Source organism: Taudactylus pleione, unplaced genomic scaffold (assembly GCF_031769625.1).
Source record: "Taudactylus pleione unplaced genomic scaffold, aTauple2 ptg000437l, whole genome shotgun sequence".
In the NCBI taxonomy this organism is placed as follows: domain Eukaryota; kingdom Metazoa; phylum Chordata; class Amphibia; order Anura; family Myobatrachidae; genus Taudactylus; species Taudactylus pleione.
This window is the reverse complement of record NW_028284839.1, coordinates 2950782-2971915: the sequence shown is the minus strand read 5'-3', so window position 1 is coordinate 2971915 and position 21134 is coordinate 2950782.

The following is a 21134-nucleotide window of genomic DNA, read 5'->3' as shown; positions in this document are numbered from 1 at the left end:
AGCGGCGTTGCGTGCTGCGGAGGGGGCCGCTGTGTGCCCCTCAGCCCGGCGCACAGCCAATGGAGGGAACGATCAGTGTGATCGCTCCCCCCATAGACATAGGAGACTGCTCCGGCTGCTGCTTTAGCAGCCATGAGCAGTCTCCCAGTGCAGCCCAGCACACAGCAGCATATGCTGGGCTGCTGTGACTTAAGAGGGGGAGCAGTGTACCCGCCCCCCCAACCCCCCTCTCAGCACCCCTGCAGACGGTGAATGCACATGGGGCCCCCTCCTCTCTTAATACGCCCCTGGTCGTCATTATCGGTGCACAATTACACCAGCCCAATACCTGGTGCAGGAGATTTGTCTGAACTCAGATGGAGCTCTGCATACGGTCAACTTTGTATAACCGGAAATTCCGTATACATGCCCGTGTTATGCTCGCAGAACACTTATCGTAATCCTTACACCCCGTCAGTGTGAAAACTTGCAAGATCTGCCCAAACCTACCTGCAGCTCTAAATGAGTCTCTAAATATGCATAATATATAATATTCGTTCTTTGGAGACGGTGCCTGGGAACTGAAGTTCCAATGATTAATTCCTTATAAAAGATTCATCTGGGGATAGGACACAAAGAATTTACTTTGTAAGTGAGATATAAAGTCTCCCTTCATCTGTTACACTGCCGCTGGGTCTGCTGGTAACACACAGCTGAAATCTGTTTTCAATAATTTGTCACATTTATGTATTTACTTTGCGATTGTAACACCTTTTTTTATAAGATTGGAAATTGAATAATAGTACATTAAGCTTTTATGAATAAAAGCAGTCTTAGTGGTTTCAGGTCACACTGTGGCCCAAATGTAATAGGCTGCGAGGTGCAGGCACACACGCGATTTGAGCTATTGAGCCACAAGTTTTAAAGCGCCAATAGTTTAATACCTTAGAACTAATCCTCACTTTTACCTTGAATGAGACTTTTGGCTCTGAACTAAATCACCTTCAGTCAAGAGATAAAAAACCCCTTTGTGTTGTAGCGATACATGAAGGTTGCTGGTATCTTATCATACTAGCCGAATTATCTCATTGTTACCTTGCGGAGGTGCCAGCCAGCTGGCTATGCAGAACATCACTGGTAGGGGGATACTGTATCTTCTCCTTGCTTTGAAATCTGGTTATATTTTTCAGTTTACAACTTCTCCATATGACTTCTGTTGTTATAGCCAGCTGGTGTTTGTATAGTGAGGGAATTGTGAATAAATGAATTGTAAGTCAAAGACAGGGACAGTATTTCTGGATTCCCAACAGCTTCTTGAACTGCTGCATCCCCACATAAATAATCAGTATTAGTCTCCTGGATACTTTTCATTTAATATAATTCCTTACTATAGTTATACAGTATCTACTTGATAAGTGCATACACATATTATGTTATTTGGTGGTGCCCATGTTCATGACTAATGATTATTTTATATACTGTGTGCTCTTAATTTGGCACTAAGTATTTTATTAGAGGTACAGTGTTGCTTTAGCATATTCTATTTATTTTTCATGTGACTATGGTGAGCCCTTGAGGAAGCTGGGAGGTAAAACATGTTGGGGGGAATGATGTCATCAGATCCATTACATGCTTTCATCAGATCCTTTACATGCTTTCATCAGATCCTTTACATGATGTAATCGGTACCTTTATGTGCTGTCATCAGATCCTTTATGTGCTGAAGGGGCGTAGTTCCCTATTGGCCAGGATGGCACTCGCCAGGGGCGCCAGCCAGTTGGGGGGGGCACTAGCACCATCCGGCAGTGCCACCTGCGGCCAGCAGTGGCGGAACCCCCCCCTGACGGAACAAATTGTTTTCTTAGAGACGGAGACAACTATCTCCGTCTCTCCTCCGGCCACAAGCCACCCACCATAATTAAAGCTGCCCGGCCAATGCCTGTTTAGCTGTCAGCGCTTCCGCGTCATACCACCTGACGCGGAAGCACTGACAGCTAAACCGGCAGGGTCCGAGCAGCGTGCCTGTGCTGCAGTAACAGAGGGAGCATGTCCTCGTGGGAGAAGGCAGATTGCGGCCTCCCAGCAGCCCAGCACCAAGGAGGAAGTCCAAGCAGCAGAGCCCATGTGTGTGTAAGTATGCTCTGTGTGTGCGTGTATGTGTTTGTTTGTAAGTATGCTTTGTGAATGTTATGTGTGTTGTACTGAATGTTGTGTGTGTATGATCAGTGTTTGTGTGTGTGTGTGTGTGTATATATATATATATATATATATATATATATATATGTGCTTTTCCTCCTTATTAATAATACTTGCCTCTGCCACTATAAGACGCTTGTCCTTGTCCCCCTCATATATATATATATATATATACACCCCACTAAAAATCCTGTGTTGCTAACTGCCAATAGGGTGGAGGTGGGGCGCCAGGCCCCTATTTTGCCAGGGGCGCTCCGACCTCTAGATACACCCCTGACGTGCTGTCATCAGGTCCTTTACGTGCTGTCATCAGGTCCTTTACGTGCTGTCATCAGGTCCTTTACGTGCTGTCATCAGGTCCTTTACGTGCTGTCATCAGGTCCTTTACGTGCTGTCATCAGGTCCTTTACGTGCTGTCATCAGATTCTTTACGTGCTGTCATCAGATCCTTTACGTGCTGTCATCAGATCCATTACATGCTATCATCAAATCCTTTACAGATGTCATGAGATCCTTTATATGCTGTCATCAGATCCTTTACATGCTGTCATCAAATCCATTACATGTTTTCATCAGAACCTTTACATCAGAGGTCAGGGAACTTTTTTTACCTTTTACCCGAAAATACATTTAGATACGCTGATGTTACCCCCTTGATTTGAAAGGAAGTAAATCATAGTAGTGCCCCCATATAATGCCCCTGTAGTAGTGCCCCCATAGTTATGCCCCTGTAGTAGTGCCCCCATATAGTGCCCCTGTAGTGCCGCTTGTGCAAAAAAAACAACAACTTACCTTAATCCCTGCTCCTGCATCCGCCGCCGTCCTGTCCACCCGGCTGCTCCTTGGAACTATGGGAGAGACGTCATGATGTCTCTCCCATAGTGCGCATGGAGAGAGGCAGAAACTGGAGTTCAGAAGAGAAATCCAGCCTCCGGCTAACGCGGCGCTGCAGGGAAGGAGCCAGGCGCCCGCTGGTAATAACATCTCAGCGGGCCTGGCGCCTGCTGGTAATAACATCTCAGCAGGCGTCTGGCTTAGAGCCTCCCTGCGGCACAGCCAGGCATGCATATTTATATGAATATGCATGCCCTGCTGTCCATCCATTACCCCCAGGAATTTCATTTTTACCCCATGTGGGGTAATTTACCCCTGTTCCCTGACCACTGCTTTAAATGATGTCATGAGATCCTTTACATGTGTTATCAGATCCTTTACATGTTGCCATCAGATCCTAATTGTAGGCTTTAAAAAAAAATAACTGTAGCTTTTACCTCCAGTTTTATTATTATTCTCTTTTGTAGAGTGTAGAGGATCTTTTATAGAGTGTACAGTAGTTGAATGAATTGAGAAGTCTCCCATAGTAATAAATAAAGCAGATACATTTTTGAACTGAATTGGGTCAAATTAAGTGTCAGAAATCTTTTCTACTGCTTTATATTTATCATCTGAACAAGGCAGCCCCAGGGCTTATCCTGCTCCTAAATAAAGGCTGAAAATCAATGTGCACACTATAAGGAGTAATACAGTTTTTGCTTTTACCATTTGTAAAATATAATTGCCCAAGCCTCTAACAAAGACAAACTTTGAAACAAATATAGAGCCTATTGCTCTGCTGCCAATATCTAGTGCCTGAATTCATTAAATGTGGCATGGACTAGCACTGAATGATACTAATTAATTTGCAATGGTGCTACAAGACTAATGCCCAACAAAGGATGTTACACACTGGTGGTCTAGTGTTTTTGAGGCCGTACCTGCACTGGTTGAGTTAGTTGGACACAGAAGGATACCCTCTGCGCTGGTTCTTCCCAGCAAGGGTCAGTGCCCTACTTTGCTGGAGTTTTGATTCAAGCCAGGCTTCATCTGGACAGTAAGGGGTCCAGTATAAGCATTATTGCAAGAGACCACTTGCCACCAGTGCTTTGGTGATGTCTGTCTTCTCTCTTAACCCAGTGTCTTCTCTCTTCCTTTTTCCACCTCTTTTGTTCTTCCGTCTTCCAATACCTTCATACTGCTTCCTGAATGCAGTATAATAAGTAGACCCCATGGCATAGTACATGTGTAAAGCCAATGTGCTCTGTGATTCAAGCCCTTGAAGCTTGTTTAAAACCTTGAAAAAGCTTCAGCAGCAAAACGCGCCTTGATCTTTACAATGTATGGGCAGTGCTTGGTCCTCCACTAGTTCATATATATAGACTGCTCAATATTCAAATAGCAGAAGCCATCAGATGTGGCTGCCTAGGGATTTATAAGACAGGATTCCACATTAAATGATGGAACCTGACTAGGGATTTGCTTTCCTGATCCATTTGTTCTTCCAGCCCTCTGCACTAGATCAAGTCTACTGCAATGCCTGATATCCTCTGCACTGCCAGAGATCTCTGAATACTTCCGCTGCTGATTATAAGTAGATGCTGAGTTGGTGATCCTTTTGTAGAGTTTTTTTTGTGTGTTCTAAATCACAAGTAAATCCTCAATTTAATATCAGTAAAAGAAACCCCGTTTCAGCAGGACCCAAATTGAAAACTTTATATTATTGGGATCATTGTTTACGAAATTTTAAATAGAACATACTGATTTTTTACTCATTCTGTATGACAAACTAATAGCAGACAATACTACTGTACATACAGTATATGGGATTGATGTTTTAATCAGTGGAAAGAGTGGATAAGTAGACCAGTGGAGAAGTTGCCCACAGTAACCGATCAGCTTGTACCTATCATTTTGTATAATGCACTTGATAAATGCCACCTCAAAGGTGATTGGTTTCTATGGGCAACTTCTCACTCTTTTCACTGCTTAAAACACCAACCCTAATCTTTTGAACTCTCTCAGATCTATGCACCTGGGAAATAAACTTTGAGACCAGGGGTTAAGTTTACTAAAGTGAGAGTTTTTAGAAGTGGAGATGTTGCCCATAGGAACCAATCAGATTCTACTTAACATTTATCTAGTACCTTCTAGAAGATGATAGCTAGATTCTGATTGGTTGCCATGGGCAACATCTCCACTTCTAAAAACTCTCACTTTAGTAAATTTACCCCCAGGTATTTGTATGGAACCTAGATGTGAATAATTACAGAGGATCCTCATGATCCCTTAAAGGATTATATTAGTGGATAATACACATTTGCATTTGATTTAGACTGTGATTTTGGACCAAAGTCACACTCCCCATTTGCGTTTATATTTAAAGTAGAGATGAGCGGTTCTGTTTTACTCGGTTATGTTTGGATCTCGAAAACGCCATCATATTGGCTATCCGTCTCATGTTTTGGATAGCCAATAAGATAAATCTGAACTAATCCAAACTTGCGCTAATTTGGCGATAAGAACCGAGAAAAAAACGAACCGCTTATCTCTAATTTAAAGCTATTTATTATATGTTTATACACCATTGTCACAATTTCTTTCTCGTTTTCTTTTCCTTATTTCAATGTTGATTCCTAACTAATTAATTTCTAGCAGGAATACCAGAATTTTATGGAATAGAACATATTAAAAGTTCTGTTTCTATTATATAACAATCATAGCACGTGCGTCATCTGAAATCAGCCTTCTCGCTTTCTCTCTGTGCACTTAACATTTGACATACTATCAGCAGCTGAAAATTTCCATAGATACATGATCCTGGAAATATTTATTGACTCGTGCCAAATTCTATCCAGATCAATGGTTTGTGAGCACTGAACATGATGAGCATGTGATATATGTGCATTTTATACACACTTGTCTCTGCTATGCCCTGGCATTTAAAATATGTCCAAAAGAATTCAACTGTTAGAATTGTGTATATTGCTCTGACAGCAGTGCAAATGCAAAAGGAAAAGTATGAATAATGCATATAAGTACTGAGTAGCTGGTGCACAGTAAATACTAAAATATACTAATCTGTAATTGTAACTAGATGTCTTAAACCGTTATTTTCATGTTGACAGATGTGGATTTATATACATTATATATGTGCACATAAAATGAGCAAATCCAATTTTGAAAACAGATTACAGATAATGTTTCTCCTATATGATATAAATAAAGGCAAAACCAACACAACTGAGTAAGTCTCTCTCTCTCTCTGATGTACTAAGATTAGGGACCTCTCTACAGATGCAGTACTTACGGTAGAATCTGCGGCTATACTTCATTATGGGGGAAAAGGAAATCTAGCAAATATAAGAGTACTGTACATTTTAACTTTAACCGTGCCGCTGTAAGACCATGTATAAAGCTATAATAGTCAGATGGTTTAAAATGCTGTAAGAAACATTTTTACCATGTTAGGATCCTGCTGCCGGCTTTCTGATGTCAACAGAGTCACTGTCGACATAATGATGACATAGTGGCTGTCCAGACTGTATGTATACAGTATATACACAGGATTGCAGCAGTGTTGCTATATTCTGAAAGCAACCTTTTTCCATTTAATGAATTTAACACACAATACATTCCAGAAAACAAAATGTGTTTGTTCCACCATTTCGGTAGGAAATCCTTATACTGTGTGCAAAATGTAACTTTCAGTAGACTATTTTTTAACCTTAGTTGGTACAGTGGTTAATATTGCTGCCTTGCAGATATGGGGCCTTTCGTTCCATTGTGACCCAAGGTGATATCTATCTGGAATGAATAAGTTCTTCTAGGTTTCCTATCATGGTTCAAAGACATATTGCAATGCTAGGTCATTTGGCTTCTGACTAGAGATGTGCGGTTCGGTTCTCCAGAAATCCGAATCCACCCGAATTTCATGAAACCGGACAGATCCGAGACGCGGCCCTGATCTCTTGAGTAGATCCGGACATATCTGAGTCGCGGTTCTTTTCTTGCTGCAGTCTGGAATTTTCATTTTAAATCTGAATTTTGGGTTTTGTATTGCAATTATTACTTGATTTTAGCTGTTTTTGAAAACTTTTTTTTTTTAAACCCAGAACCAAAACCAAAACACTTGAGGGTGGTTTTGCAAAATCAATGCACGAAGATGAATCTAGATCCAAGACCAAAACACGGGGGTGAGCGTACATCTCTACTTCTGACTAAAATGGGCCATAATATATACTGTATGTGCTTGTAGTAGAGCATTAAAGTGTAAATTCCAATAAAGCAGAGATTGAGTGTTTGAATAATATTCTCTGACTAAATGGCAGTCATACATATTATGTATGTGCTTTTGTAATAAAAGATTACAAAATACCAAAATCAGGGTCTCCACGTGATCAGTTCAAGTCAGTTGCTCAGAATTGACCATCTTTCTACAGGCAATAGCATAATCGTCATCTTTTATTAACTTGAGAGTAATGGTTAGCAAGAGATCAGAGAGCTTACAAAAACAAAGTTTACTCTAAAAATTCTGATGTTGATTGTATCTGCCTTCCTGTTCCATATCTCAGTCCTCTCTCAAAAACTATAATTGAAAGAAAAAAAAAAGTAATAAGAATGAAACAGAACAAGCAGATTGCTTTTTGCGTTGAGTACTCTCAGTCTGTGGGTGGTCTTGCAGAAGTCTGAATGTTTTTTTTTTCTAAATTAAAATGGTTTACTGATTTTCTGTGATATCTGAAAGATAATTCCTGTAAGTAAATGGAAAATCTCAGAATGTCCTGCTGTTGGAGGTTCTGCTAACATTACAAATATCCTTCGTTCTAAGGGAGAAAAGTGTTTTATGTACAGGATTATAGAAAACCTATTTCCAATAAATCTGCACTCAGGGGAAGTGATAATAATTGAAGTTTGCACTTAAATATGATCAACACACATTTGAATATTGGTTTTACAGAGAGTCAAGTTTAGTAGAAATAGATGTACAGTACATCTATTGGGTTTATAATGCAGAAAAAAATGGGTTAGGGACTTTCTGATAGGACAAGCCTGAAACCTACCAAAACCAAAGTTAAAATAATGACCATATTTCCCAATACTGCCACCGGCTCACAGTGTAAGTCATACTGTATATGAAGTGTGAGCAGTTGCAAAATCCTCTTTTAGAGCATAAAATCCTCCTAATTTGCGCCTGTGCGTCCATATTTCTGTAAAATTGGTGAAATTTCTGGTGGCATTTGCATGCAAGAGTAGAAGCTTGCACAGGCTAAAGGGAGGATTTGGCAGAAAGATGGCAATCCTTCCTTAGAATGGAGTAGGTTCACATCCTTTACAAACATGCCCTCATATTTCCCATCCTTACTGGACCCCTCTTCTCTATCTAACGATCATCCAATTTCTCTCCTCCCCTTTCCCTCTAAAAGTTTTGAGGCTTGTCTACACCCACTCCTCCACCTTTCCCTCCAATCCCTTCTTGAACAGTTCCAATCTGGCTTTTGCCATCTCCATTCTAAGGAAACCACTGTGATTCCAGTTACTGACGACCTCCTTTCAGCTAAGTTAAAGGACCACTTCTCTGCCCTTATCGTTCTTGACCTGTCTGCAGCATTCAATACAGTTTGTCCACTTCTCCGCTTCCTTCACTTGGTCTCTGTTATACGGTCCTCTCCTCCTGTTTTTTCTCCTATCTGTCTAACCATTTCTTCTCCACCACAAACCTCACCTCCTCCTCGCTCCCTTTAGTAGTCCCTCAAGGCTCAGTCCTAGGTCCTTACTTTTTTCACTATACATATCCTTACTTGGCGAACTTATCGGCTCTTTTGGTCTTCAATACCATGTAAAGCAACTCTATATGTCCCCCTCCAACATCTCCCCCTCTCACACATTTCACATTGCCTATACACTACCTTCTATTGGATGTCCCAATGCTTTCTCAAACTAATATGTCCAGGACTAGGCTCATTATCTTCCATCTTTCTTGTGTCTCCACTCCACCCCATCTCATCCTTTCGCTCGACAACACCATTATGTTATGGCCATCTATACTTGCCTGGGAAGATAGGGATTGACTGCAGGAGGGAGGAGCACGACCTGCAGGAGGCCCATTGAGATTGAGGGCTGCCGGATGACATGCATCCAGCAGCCGCAGGTGATCTATGATCACTGTGGCCGGCATGGAAAGAGCTAATGTCAGTGACTGGAGGAGGAGAAGGTGCCGGGAAACCCCGTGAGATTGGTGGCTTGTGGATGATTGGCTTCTGGCAGCTGTGGGTGGGCTTTTCTGACTAGTCGCATCAGATGTGACCATGAGGTAAAGCCCTGCTTGGCGTGGTCACATTGGATACAACCACGCAAGGCAAGTGTATAAAGCCCATTTTATATTACTGCAGTATAGCTATAGTAAGGGTATATTGCCCACCTCTAGTCACATGTGTGTATGTATATATGTGTGTAAAATATATATATATATATATATATATATATATATTTACACACACTTGACATTTACGAATGTCATCTTCATGGATTATTTAGAGGACTTGTTACCACTGGAATAATATTAAATTACTGTTGGGGAGATGTATCAAAACCTCTAAAGAGGACAAGTGGATTAAATGCCCATGGCAGCAAATGTCTTTAAATTCTACCTATCAATTTATAGATGTATTAGGTAAATTACAGTTAGAATCTGATTGGTTGCTATGGGTACTTGTTCCCTTTGGAAGTTTTGATACATCTACCCCTATATAGTAAATGATGTCTAAAGCCAAGTCTTTTTTTTTTCTTCTTTTGTTCACCTGAGAGAGTATCCAGTATAAAGCATGACCAGCATTATAATTAGTCACTGGACAGCAGCCTATCCTCTCCCATCACCTCGCCACTCTATCCATACTCTTTGGACTTTTCAGTAGTCTATAATGCTGATGCTTAGCAAAATGACTCCAGCTAACCACTCTCTGCCCGAGTAGTGCTGTGCTTAGAAGATTCACAGACCACAAGGTGGCACAGGCGTGGAAAGTTTTAACATACAGAGATATATCACACAATGCCAGAGAAGGCAATTGACCACCAATCACTCATTAATCCTATAGAAAATGGATATTTGCTCTTTTATGGATTGTTTTTTTACTATATATATATTCACTAACCCATTAGTCAACAGCATGGCTATTTGTTTGCATTACAATGTATCATATGATCCTTTTATTTCAGCAGAAATCTTTGGACAGTATTGGTAAGCCAAGGAAGGGATGTGGTCAATATCCTGACCGATGGGATTCCAGCAATCAGAGTGCCGATGCCAGAATCCCAGCACCTGTCAGTATCCCACTGCCGGTATCCGGACTGTAAAATCCTGGTAAGTAGCGTGGTTGGGGGGAGGGTTAGGGTTTAGGCACTAGGGGGGTGTGGGGTAGGGTTAGGCATTATAGGGGGGATTGATAGGTTTAGGGTGTGGGGAGGTTAGGTTTAGGGTGCAGGGGGGAGGTTAGGTTTAGGTACTAGGGTAGGAGGTTAGGTTCAGGCACCATGGAGGGTGGGTTAGGATTAGGGATAGGATACCGACCAACAAAGTGTCAGTATTCTAACCCTGTCGGGATGCCGGAGTCTGGATTCTGACCACCGAGATCCTGAATGTCGGCATCCCGTATGTATTCCCCAAGGAGACTTGTTTGGATTTGTTAAATCGGCTGGTTGGTGATCCATTGTGTTCTGTACCCATAGTAGTAATTGGCAACATGATTTCATCTTTGTCTTCTGTAAATTAAATACAAGGTTTATCCTGTGCTAAAAGTAGGATTCGACTAGAGATTTTCTTCACTTCACAAACGTGTCCTTTGCATTTTTTATTTTATTTGCAGTCTAATTATTCTAGTATTAATATTTAGCTCTCACTTCTCTCCCATCTATCTTTTACTGTATGTCTGTAATCACCATCCTTGATTTAGTCTGACTCATTGGTGCTCGGTGAAGATTCCACACTTTTCTGTAACCACATACTGTATGAAACATTATGGCCATGACATAACAACTGGAAATGTTCCATATTACTTTACTGCCAGAAAAAGATTTGAGATGCAATGTGCATTTCTAATTGAATTAACAAAGATTAGTGCATTTGACAGTTTCTTATATTTATAGTCGTCTTTTGAGAGGTCAGTCAATATACAGAATTATGCAAATGAGAAGTTTTTAATTGTTTGATGATGATTGACACGGAAAAGGCAACAATGCTATATAATTAAGATGCAATATTTTATAAATGATGAGTAAAATCTCCCCACTGTTCCAGAGAATTGTGCTTACATTCTGTATACAGGATGAAGGTCAGTGATTACTTATGGGAAAATAAGGGTAAATAAATTTTTCACATAAAAATGTTTAGGTTTTTTTATTTAAAAAATAAATAAAAAAATCATTTAAGCATTTGGTGAAATATTCGTGTTTAGCACCTAACTCCACCCAACAATTTTAGTTTTGAGATGAACTATTCATTCTGCTTAATTTTTTTGATTTCCCTGGGGAATTCAAGCCTATTTTGAACACAGAGCTGGAATAAGGGGAAGGGGGTGGGGGGAAGCAGAGGAAGTGCCCCTCCCCTTCCCCGACCAGAGCAAACTGCTGCACTGTGGAGTTCCAATCATTTCCTAAGAACTGGCTGATGAGTGGGGCCAGGCCAGATGATGAGTGGGGTCAGTGCTGGCAAGAGACATAGGGCTGTTGAAGCTGCCCCCTCTGTCTTGCAAACAGCCTAGGGCTGGCAGACATTTTTGTCTTAAACACCATGGCAGGATTAAGGGAAAAGTAGGCCTGGGTTTAAAAATGTGAGAAGTGGAGTAGGTGTGACCAGTGCTAGGAGGGTGTAGACAGTGTTGTGTGCTTGTGTACACCCCCTACATTCTCTCCCTACACAATCTAAACCAGTGGTGTCAAACTCGGGCCCTCCAGCTGCTGTGAGACTACATTTTCCAGCATGCCCTGCCACAGTTTTAGCATGCCCTAATAGCAAAACTCTGGCAGTGCATGTTGGGATGTGTAGTTCCACTGCAACTGAAGGGCCCGAGTTTGACAGCACTGATCTAAACCAATATAATCTTAACTAAGTAGAAACTTAGCATCATTGTGTGAGGAAAATGGCAATACAATTGAAATACTTTATAATTTATGGAAGACCATATGGTTAGCTGGGTGTCAAGCTGTCAAGATGATGGGTCTATTTTTATCAGGGACGTGCAGTCAGAATAGGCAGAATAGCCTCCCCTGTCATACTCCCTCTCCTATCATACTTCCTATCATGCTCCAGAGTGTGCGTCTCCAGCCATTGACCTCACCGCACGTCACTGATTTTTAGGTGGAGTTCTGGGGCTGAAGTCCCATCTACCTTATTGTTAACCTGGTCCTGACATGCTCCCCACATTGTGGGCTCACTGCTATAGTGTCCCCTGCCCAATCAGTTACACTTTTGGGGGCACAATGGTATTTTTAGATTTATTTTTTTACATTTTTCTATTTTTAGAAGACTGAAGTATCTAAGCATGCAGATACGTATGCATTTACAATTAGTCTATGCAGCTCTAAACATTGAGGTTCGAAGATTTTTTAAATTATTTTTTACCACAAGATATGCTTACTTTGTGGCCAATTCTGCCTCAAAGTGTGAGGTTCCTTAAAAGTAATCATTAGCTGGACGATCATATGTTAAGCTTTATTTCAATATTTGGTTACCAAAGTTTCTATATTTGAAAATTTAAATTTCAAGACCGCAATGCTTTTTTTACACACAGGGGCACAGAGAGGGTAAAGGGGCGGATACTTAATACCCGGGCCTGTTGAAGCGGCCCAGACCAGCTGCTGAGGTGGAAAAACGTTCCTCTTTTTCTGCTTGTGTCGCAACTCAGATTTGGTCACATACACTTCAGTACCCTATCTCCAAAGCTGTCTCAACAGCCCTGTGTACATAGAGAAATATGTTTGTAAGGAGGTCCAGCTATATATCTAAACTGATTGTACAGTATATTCTGTATCAGCTTCTAGTCATACTTAGCCGGGCTCTGTGTTGCGTGACTACTATGAATTCCACTTTAGAATAAATAGATTCTGTTCGCTCATCTGTGGCTTTAAACAGTATTAAATAAATGCTTAGGCTCAGGGGTTTATTTATTAAACTAGTAAATCCTTCCAAAATGGTCATTTTTTAGGGTTGCTGCATTAAATCATTTTCGGGGCTATGCATTACGAATTTACTCTCTTATTAATCTCAGAAGCAGTCCCCACAGCTTTCTAAATGCTAAATACACCAAGCTGCTAAATGCTGAGCTTAGGGACCGATTCAGACCCGCTCGCTAGATGCGTTCGCAAGCAGCTGTGAGCTGCCAAAGTATGCAAATCTCGCGATCGTACGCAAAACATTAGCACCCCTACTATGTCTTGGCGTGTGATCGTGGTGTGTATTTAGACGCCCACCAGCCTGTCTTAAGACACCAAATTTTCCTAGTAATACACATCGAGGGGTATTCAATATGAAACGTTAACTTCACTGTCGAAGTTAACGCGTTTCATATCGGAGTTTTTACCTGTGTTAAAGTATCAGGCGCGCTCCCGCTTATCCCCATATTCAATATAAAATTAACGAAAACGGGAATCTCCGAAGTTGGATTTGCGAAAAGTTACGAATTTTTCCTTAAAAAAATTGTAAGAGCCCCCTAAAGTTGTAAAAACATGGGGGATCACTATGGGTACCCCCGTTTTATCCTTTAAATGAAAGTCGGGCATTTAAATAGCCACAGCAGGTGTTTTTTTCCTGACATTGAAGAAGTGTTGCAGAAGAGCACTTAGGTTTTTTTTTTCGTTTTTTTAAGTGGCCCCATCAAATTTGGGATACATGAAAATGTGTACTAGCATATTTTGATGTCCCTAAAGTCAGTTTTTCAAAATTCTGCATTTGTGCACCTGCCGCTATAAATCTATTCTAGAAAACACCTGCCACATACTTGCAGAATAGCCCTGAACCTATTTCCCTATTGTTAATCATTTTTTTTTTTTCATCCCAATTTTTAAATTAATTTTTTGGGGTGTCCCTATTTTTTTTTAAAACTTTTCTTTGACACAGTTCTTTTTTAAATGTCATTCCTAGGGGTACAGGCTATTTTTTTTAAGCCTGCACCCCTAAACCCCAATTCTGCACTTTTTTTTCGACACCTATTCAATGGTGAAAAGTTATCCCCGTTTTTTATCAAAGACTTTTCAAAACTGCGATGAGTCTTTGAAATTGAATACGGTGTAAAAGTAAAACCTGCGATAATGACGTCATACTTCCGATATTAACGCAAAAACTATGTTTTCGCTCCCATATTGAATACCCCTCATCATCTCCAGTAAGTGTATTCAACAATCGGTAACATCGAGTAACAACGGACCCATACGCAACACTTGTGGCTGACCATACCCTACCACAAGAACTGCGAGTGCTTCAGTGTGTAATTCAGCCATGTGATGTGTATTATGATGCTGCATCTTAATTATGCACGCCCCTGAAACAGCATTAAGATGCACAGATATGCCTGCATTCGCACCACCACACCCCCATTTCCATCGACCAACCGCTGTCACCACCCACAAATGGCTCATCCTGTCACTCATTCTAGCGAGGCATCTATGTACAGGCTGCGAACGCTTCCCAATCACATGGACTAGTTCGTGCACACGCACTGTGTCTTATACGCATGCACACACTGCAAATATCGGCAGGCTACGTGCGAACACATCCTAGCGAGCGGGTTTGAATTGGGCCCTTAGTTCAATACATTACAAGACATAACTTGTTTGCAGGATTGACCGGCAGTCAGAAGACCGACAGCGGCATCCCGATGTTCAGGATCCCAAGAGGGGCCGGTAAGTAGCCTAACCCATCCCCTCTCCCCCACTAACCCTAAACCTCCCCCGGTGGTGCCTAACCCTAACCTCTCCCCGGTGGTGCCTAACCCTATTTCTGACAGGTGTCGGTATATTGACGTCCGGCATCCCGTCTGTATCCCCTTTGCAGACCATGACTGATTGATAATGGTCTGTTGCTGCTGATGTTCCCTACATGGTGCTCAGCTTTTGAAGTGTGTCTGGCTTTTAATGCTGTATCCTGCAAGTCCCAGTGGAGCAGGCAATGATGATTCAGGAATGAACATAACAGTCAAGTATCAAGACTCCTACGGTTGAGGTTTATCAATGATTGCACACACCAGAGTACCAGATACTAACATAATGAAATACCCACACAAAGGTAGCCTTGGCGATGAGAGGTCACATTTAACCTTATTGGTATTGGATATGGTGGCAAAAAAGCATTAGCCTAAGTCAGCTCCCAATAATTAATAACCAGTATATAACTATATAACCATACTTGCCGACTTTTCTACATGAATCGCGTCATCTGCCCCCTGGACTGCCCACTTGTGCTCTGTAAGTGGGCATCTGCAGGGGAGGGTGGGGGGGAGTAAGGTAGCTAGAGGGGGTTACGGAAGATTTTCCCTCTTTTCTGGGTGGCCGGCAGCACCACATGATTTTTGGGAGCGCTGAACAAATATATGATAGGAAATGAAAGTACTGTACTAGAAGCTATCCACCGTAGGGAACCCTGTTGCATTGCAGTCCGCCTATCACACTACAGTAGGGCTCCGTTGTGAGCTATCGATTGACTCCGGCATGTGCTTTAGCTCTCAGGTTCAGGTGACAATGGTGGCACCTGGGGGAATTGGAGCTCCAATATTCGATATACATAGAGCCGTATTCAATATGAGCCGAGGCGCGTAACTTTTTCGCGGCCCGGACTTTTTGCCTACTTCGCCTGTTTGGCAGGCGGAAAAGTATCGCGCTCGTGCCCGCTTTACCCCGTATTCAATATGAAAGTAGGCAAAAACGGGACCCGGCGAAACTGAAACAGGCGGAAAGTGCTGTCAGATTTGGGGAAATCAGTCTGACACCCCCCAAAAGCTCTGACATGGGGGTTCACTATGATACCCCCCGATTTGGCTTGCTGAAGGTATTTGGGGTTTTCAAATGGGCTCAATAGCTGCTAAATAGCGTTTTTCTATAAGTGGTGCAGAATAGTATTCAGGAGTATTTTGTTTTTAAAATAACTATTCCCAGCAAATTTGGGGTACTTGAAAATGGGTGTCAGCATATTTAAAAGTTGCTAAAGTGTAGTTGTAAAAATCGTGAAAAATCCACCTGCCGCAAGCACCTGCAATGAAAAAAACACTAGGGGCATACTTGGGGACCCCCCTAGAGTCAAGTTGGCTAGTTTTTAAGATTGTACCCCAACTTTTTTTTTTGCCCCCTTTTTCAAAGTCATTTTTTGGGGGGTCCATAAGTGTTTTTTTATTTTTTATTTTTGACACAGTTTACCTTTGAGGGACTGTCTGAAGGCTGCCCGGGGGTTCCCACAACGTTGCACCCCAAGACCCCAATTCTGCACTTTTTTCTGCCTGCTATTCATAGGCGAAACTTTTTTCGCCTTGTACATTGCATTGAGGCGGAAAGTCCTTCAAATTGAATACGGAGTAAAACCAAAACAGGCGAAAATGACGTCACCCGTGAAAAAGTTTTGGCAAAAACACGCGAAAACGTCTTTTCGCTCCAAATTGGATACGGCCCATAAGTTGAAAGTTCAATTGAGAATAAATTGTCAACTTTTTTTACAACCCCTTCTCTAACTATGTTTTTTTTTTTAATCAATCTCCTTTTGAAACTCTTCATGCCCTCCCAGGTTTCATTCAAAATAAACCGTTTGCATAAAAGAAGAGAAGTGTTTTTTTTTTAGTAGCCTGTCGAAATACCTATGAAATAAAAACTGCCAAAACAACAATACAGTAACATCTGTTTTACACAGCTAAACTGTCAGGCATTCTGGGGGCTGTCAACAAGGAAACTGGGAGACGTGAAGGAAACGGATAACATTAATTAAACCTGATGACACCAGTCTTTCAAAACTATGATTACCTGCCATTCCACATCACAGCACGGAGTTTAAATTTGGAAAGCAGAAAAATGACTAGAAAACAGAACTAGCAGCCCGTGACTCGACTATAACCGGCCAGTTTATCGTTCCAGTATTGGAAACCTTAAGTGAGTTCTTTATTTGTGAGATCTGGCAGATATCACATTAATTCTTTATGTAGCCTTCAAAAGCACAATTTCAAAAACCAGGAAACCACTGCTTCTGTGTAGATGGTGAATGGACTCTTGCAGCAAGGGGGGGGTATTATAAAGTGGAGAAATGAACTGAAATCTCTGAGATATGCTGACAGAAAAAATAGAAAGATATTGTCAATGGTGTTTGTAGTATAAGGGTAGATATAATAGGTTCTGCAGAGCCTATAATGGTATAAAAATGTTGGACCACTTAGAGAAAGTATCGCTCACTCTTCAGCCTCCCTTCTGTAGTATACTCAAAAAGATGTAATCGATTAAGGACTTTTGCTTATTTATCAAAATCACCCTCTTGGTGAAACATATAACTACAGTAGCTATGGGCCTGATTGAAAGTTAAGGCCGGTACACACTAGACATTGTCTAGTGTGTACCGGCCTCATTAACCATGGGACCTGACAGGGTGCCGCACTTGCCAATACCGGAAGCGACAGTACAACCGTGAGGGCCATGCTGATGATATCGCCCGTCGGACCTGCATGCAGGTTCGACGGGCGATGTCGCTAATGACGCACAGGAGCACGCATTATCAGCGACATAGCTGGTACATACTGCCCGATGTGGACAATGGCTTCCGATCCGCCGACATATTGTCTAGTGTGTTTCCGGCATTATACACAAACCTGATGGTTTACATATGACTTGTGGTTGGCCAATCGGTGCATGCAAAGGATCTGTACTGCGCATGTGTTGATCTGTGTCTGCATGACATGCTGTGGCCATTTGGGGGCGTGGAAGTGGTGGCAACGGCCAGCATGCCAAAAAAAATGGGGCATTTTGGCCCGTTTTTTCTGGATGTGCTGCGGCTATGCTTCCGAAGCAGCTTTACTTACCCTGGTAGAATGAACATGCTAGTCATCCTGAGTAATGTGAGGGTTACTCAGATGACCAATCTTCATGTAGAGTGATCTGTTGCATCTTTGGATGCAGCTCTCAGATCTGTAATGCTGGAGAGGTTTGTGCAGTGTTATGGACTGAAAACTGATAGGGCAAGCCATGGGACAACATCAAACTTCTCGCACTGTCTCATTTTGATGCAGACTGTTGGTAGTGAACACATGTGGACACACTAAGGTGATCCAACAGCAAATGATTGAAAAACTGAACTTGAAAAACAGAGCAATAAAAATTAGAGATGCGCGTGTCCGGTTCTCCGAGAACTGCACCCACCCGAACATTGCAATTCCGAGTTGGATCCAAATCCAGCTCGGGTTTTCCCGTCTGACTCGGATCCGAAAACAAGGCAAAACGTCATCCTCCCGCTGTCGGATTCTCACGGGTTTTGGATTCTATAAAGGTCCCAGTGATCGGTGCCATTTTCACTCCGGCTGTGGAGAGTGTACAGAACAGACGTGCTCTGTTCTTCTCTGATGTTCAAGAGTGCAGTGTTGTAGTTGTTCAAGGGTGCAGTGTTGTCGGGCTGGGGCTGCAGTACATAAAGTGGGGGGTGCTGCCGCGTCACTGTTGTCCTGTCAATCAAGGGACTAGGGCTGCAGTTCTTAAAGGCGTGCTATGTCGTCCAGGGGTGCAAAAAATTTATATTTTCTTTTGTTTCTTTGTGCGTGCTAGCTTCGCTATTATTGTTCGGTGACCCTGCCGGGGTCACTGCAGTTCATCATCCACGTATTTGTGACTTTGCAGGTGGTCCATCTGCACTCTGCAGGGGTGCTTTGTTGTCCATAAAGGGGTGCTATGTTAATCAAAGGGCTGCTGCCTGTCCAGGGGTGCACTTCCCAGTGTAAAAAAAAAAAGTTAAATAAAAATAGCATTCCACAAAAAATTTAAAAAAAGATCTTTTTTAGGTTATTTTTGGTGTGTGCTAGCTATGCTATTATTGTTCAGAGACAACTTCAGTGTCACCGAAGAGTAAGTCATCCACATGTAAGTACACTTGGCTGGTACAGTGAAACTGCGAATGGCTCATTAGATCAGTTATGGTTCCTTTGATCACTCAACCTCGTTACTTGGATAACTGTGGTATTTCTAGATCTAATACATGCCAGACTGCAGTTTATCATCCACATATTGTGACACTATAAGTCGTAGTGCAGTGTGTTATTTTTATTCATAAAAAATATTGTGACACTATAGGTAATTTTTACCGCAGTGTAATTTTTAAAATTGGTACAAAGTGATGTGTGTGCTGTACCCCACTTCATTCGTGTTTCTTGATATGGAGAACGATCAGTTGAGAGGAGAGCAGGAACCACATACTAGTGCTGGAGCTGCTGCAAGTGCCACCAGTCATGATGATACTAGTCCATCTACATCATCTACTAAAGCCAATGCCTAAAGGCATATTGGGCTGAAGTCAGGGCATCTAAAATTAAAAAAAAAAATCTTTTACAGTGGTAATCATGATCATAAGTACTCCTGCATCCAATTTAATATGGCTAACTCAGACCTCCCCTCCCTGCTGCTGCTGGGAGTGGATCTTCATCCCAGAAGGGGACCAGGAAGACTACTAATAGTAGTTAAAAAAACAATTGACAATTGACAATCTTTTGCAAGGGGGAGCTAGTATGACAGCAGTCACCCAGTTGCACAGTGGATCACTGACGCCATAACATCTATGCTGGTATTAGATGTGCGTCCGATATCTGCCATTAGTGCAGTGGGTTTTAGACAGTTAATTGAGGTCCTGTGTCCCCGCTACCAAATCCATTCTAGGTTCAACTTCACTAGAAAAGCAATTCCCAGCCTGTACAGGGATGTTATAAAGAACTTTATTAGTGTCCTCCAATATTCCATTGTACCCACTGTCCACCTAACCACAGATATGTGGACAAGTGGAACATCCCAAACACAAGATTACATGACTGTAACAGTCCACTGGGCGGGAGTATTGCCTTCAGCACCACCAACAGCAGCAGCATCTAAGAAACAACAGCTCATTCAAAGGCAGGCTACTCTGTATATCACCAGTTTCACTAAGAGGCATACCGCTGACAACCTCTTAGAAAATCTCAGGGAAGTTATTGCAAAATGGAATACCCCGCTTGGACTCTCCGCTGGATTTGTGATTTCTGACAATGCTACCATTATTGTGAGAGCATTACAGCAGGGTGAATTCCAACACATCCCATGTTTTGCTCACACAAACAACTTGGTGGTGCAAAATTAAAAAAAAAATAAGATGCAGTGCAGGAAATGCTCTCTGTGGTCCGCAAAATTTCTGCCAATTTTCACCATAGAGCAGGTGCATGTAGCAGATTGCAAAACTGCAAGAAATGTTGATTTGCCCTGTCACCAGCTGAAGCAAGAGGTAGTTACAAGGTGGAACTCAACCCTTTATATGCTTCAGTGGATGGAGGAACAGCAAAAAGCCATCCAAACAGGGCCGGTGCAAGGTTTCTCGCCACCCTAGGCAAAACTTCTGCCTACTCCCCCCCACCCACACACACATTTTAGCCCCTCAGGTGTAAGTGTGGAGGTGGCGTATTATAGGTTACAAAGCCGCTACTTTTAAATAAAGAAACACCCCTTCCAAAAAAATTATGTAAAAAAGCATAATGCGCAACATTGCAGGTACACCCAGCAGTCTCTAGTGTAGTCACGGGACACAGGCAGGATAGATAGATAGACAAACAGATAGAAAGATGTGGTTCCACTGACACCGGTGGCCATATACCATTGGACATTCTGAGCAACCAAAGAGTTGCTATAATGTCCAATGGTGCAGCCGATATCATCTTGAAAGTGCGAATTGTAAGGCAGCAGGGCAGCAAGGCCAGATTAAGCCTTTTGGGGGGTCCGGGGCACTTAAGACAGTGGGGCCCACTGCACCACCTCCACTGGCTGTGCCCGCTGCATGTTCACCTCCTCCCCCACACCTTCATAAAGCAGCGCTGCAGGTTCTACCAGCACTACAGGCACATATATATATATATATATATATTAGGGGTGAGCGGGTTCGGATTTCTGAAATCCGAACCCCCCCGAGC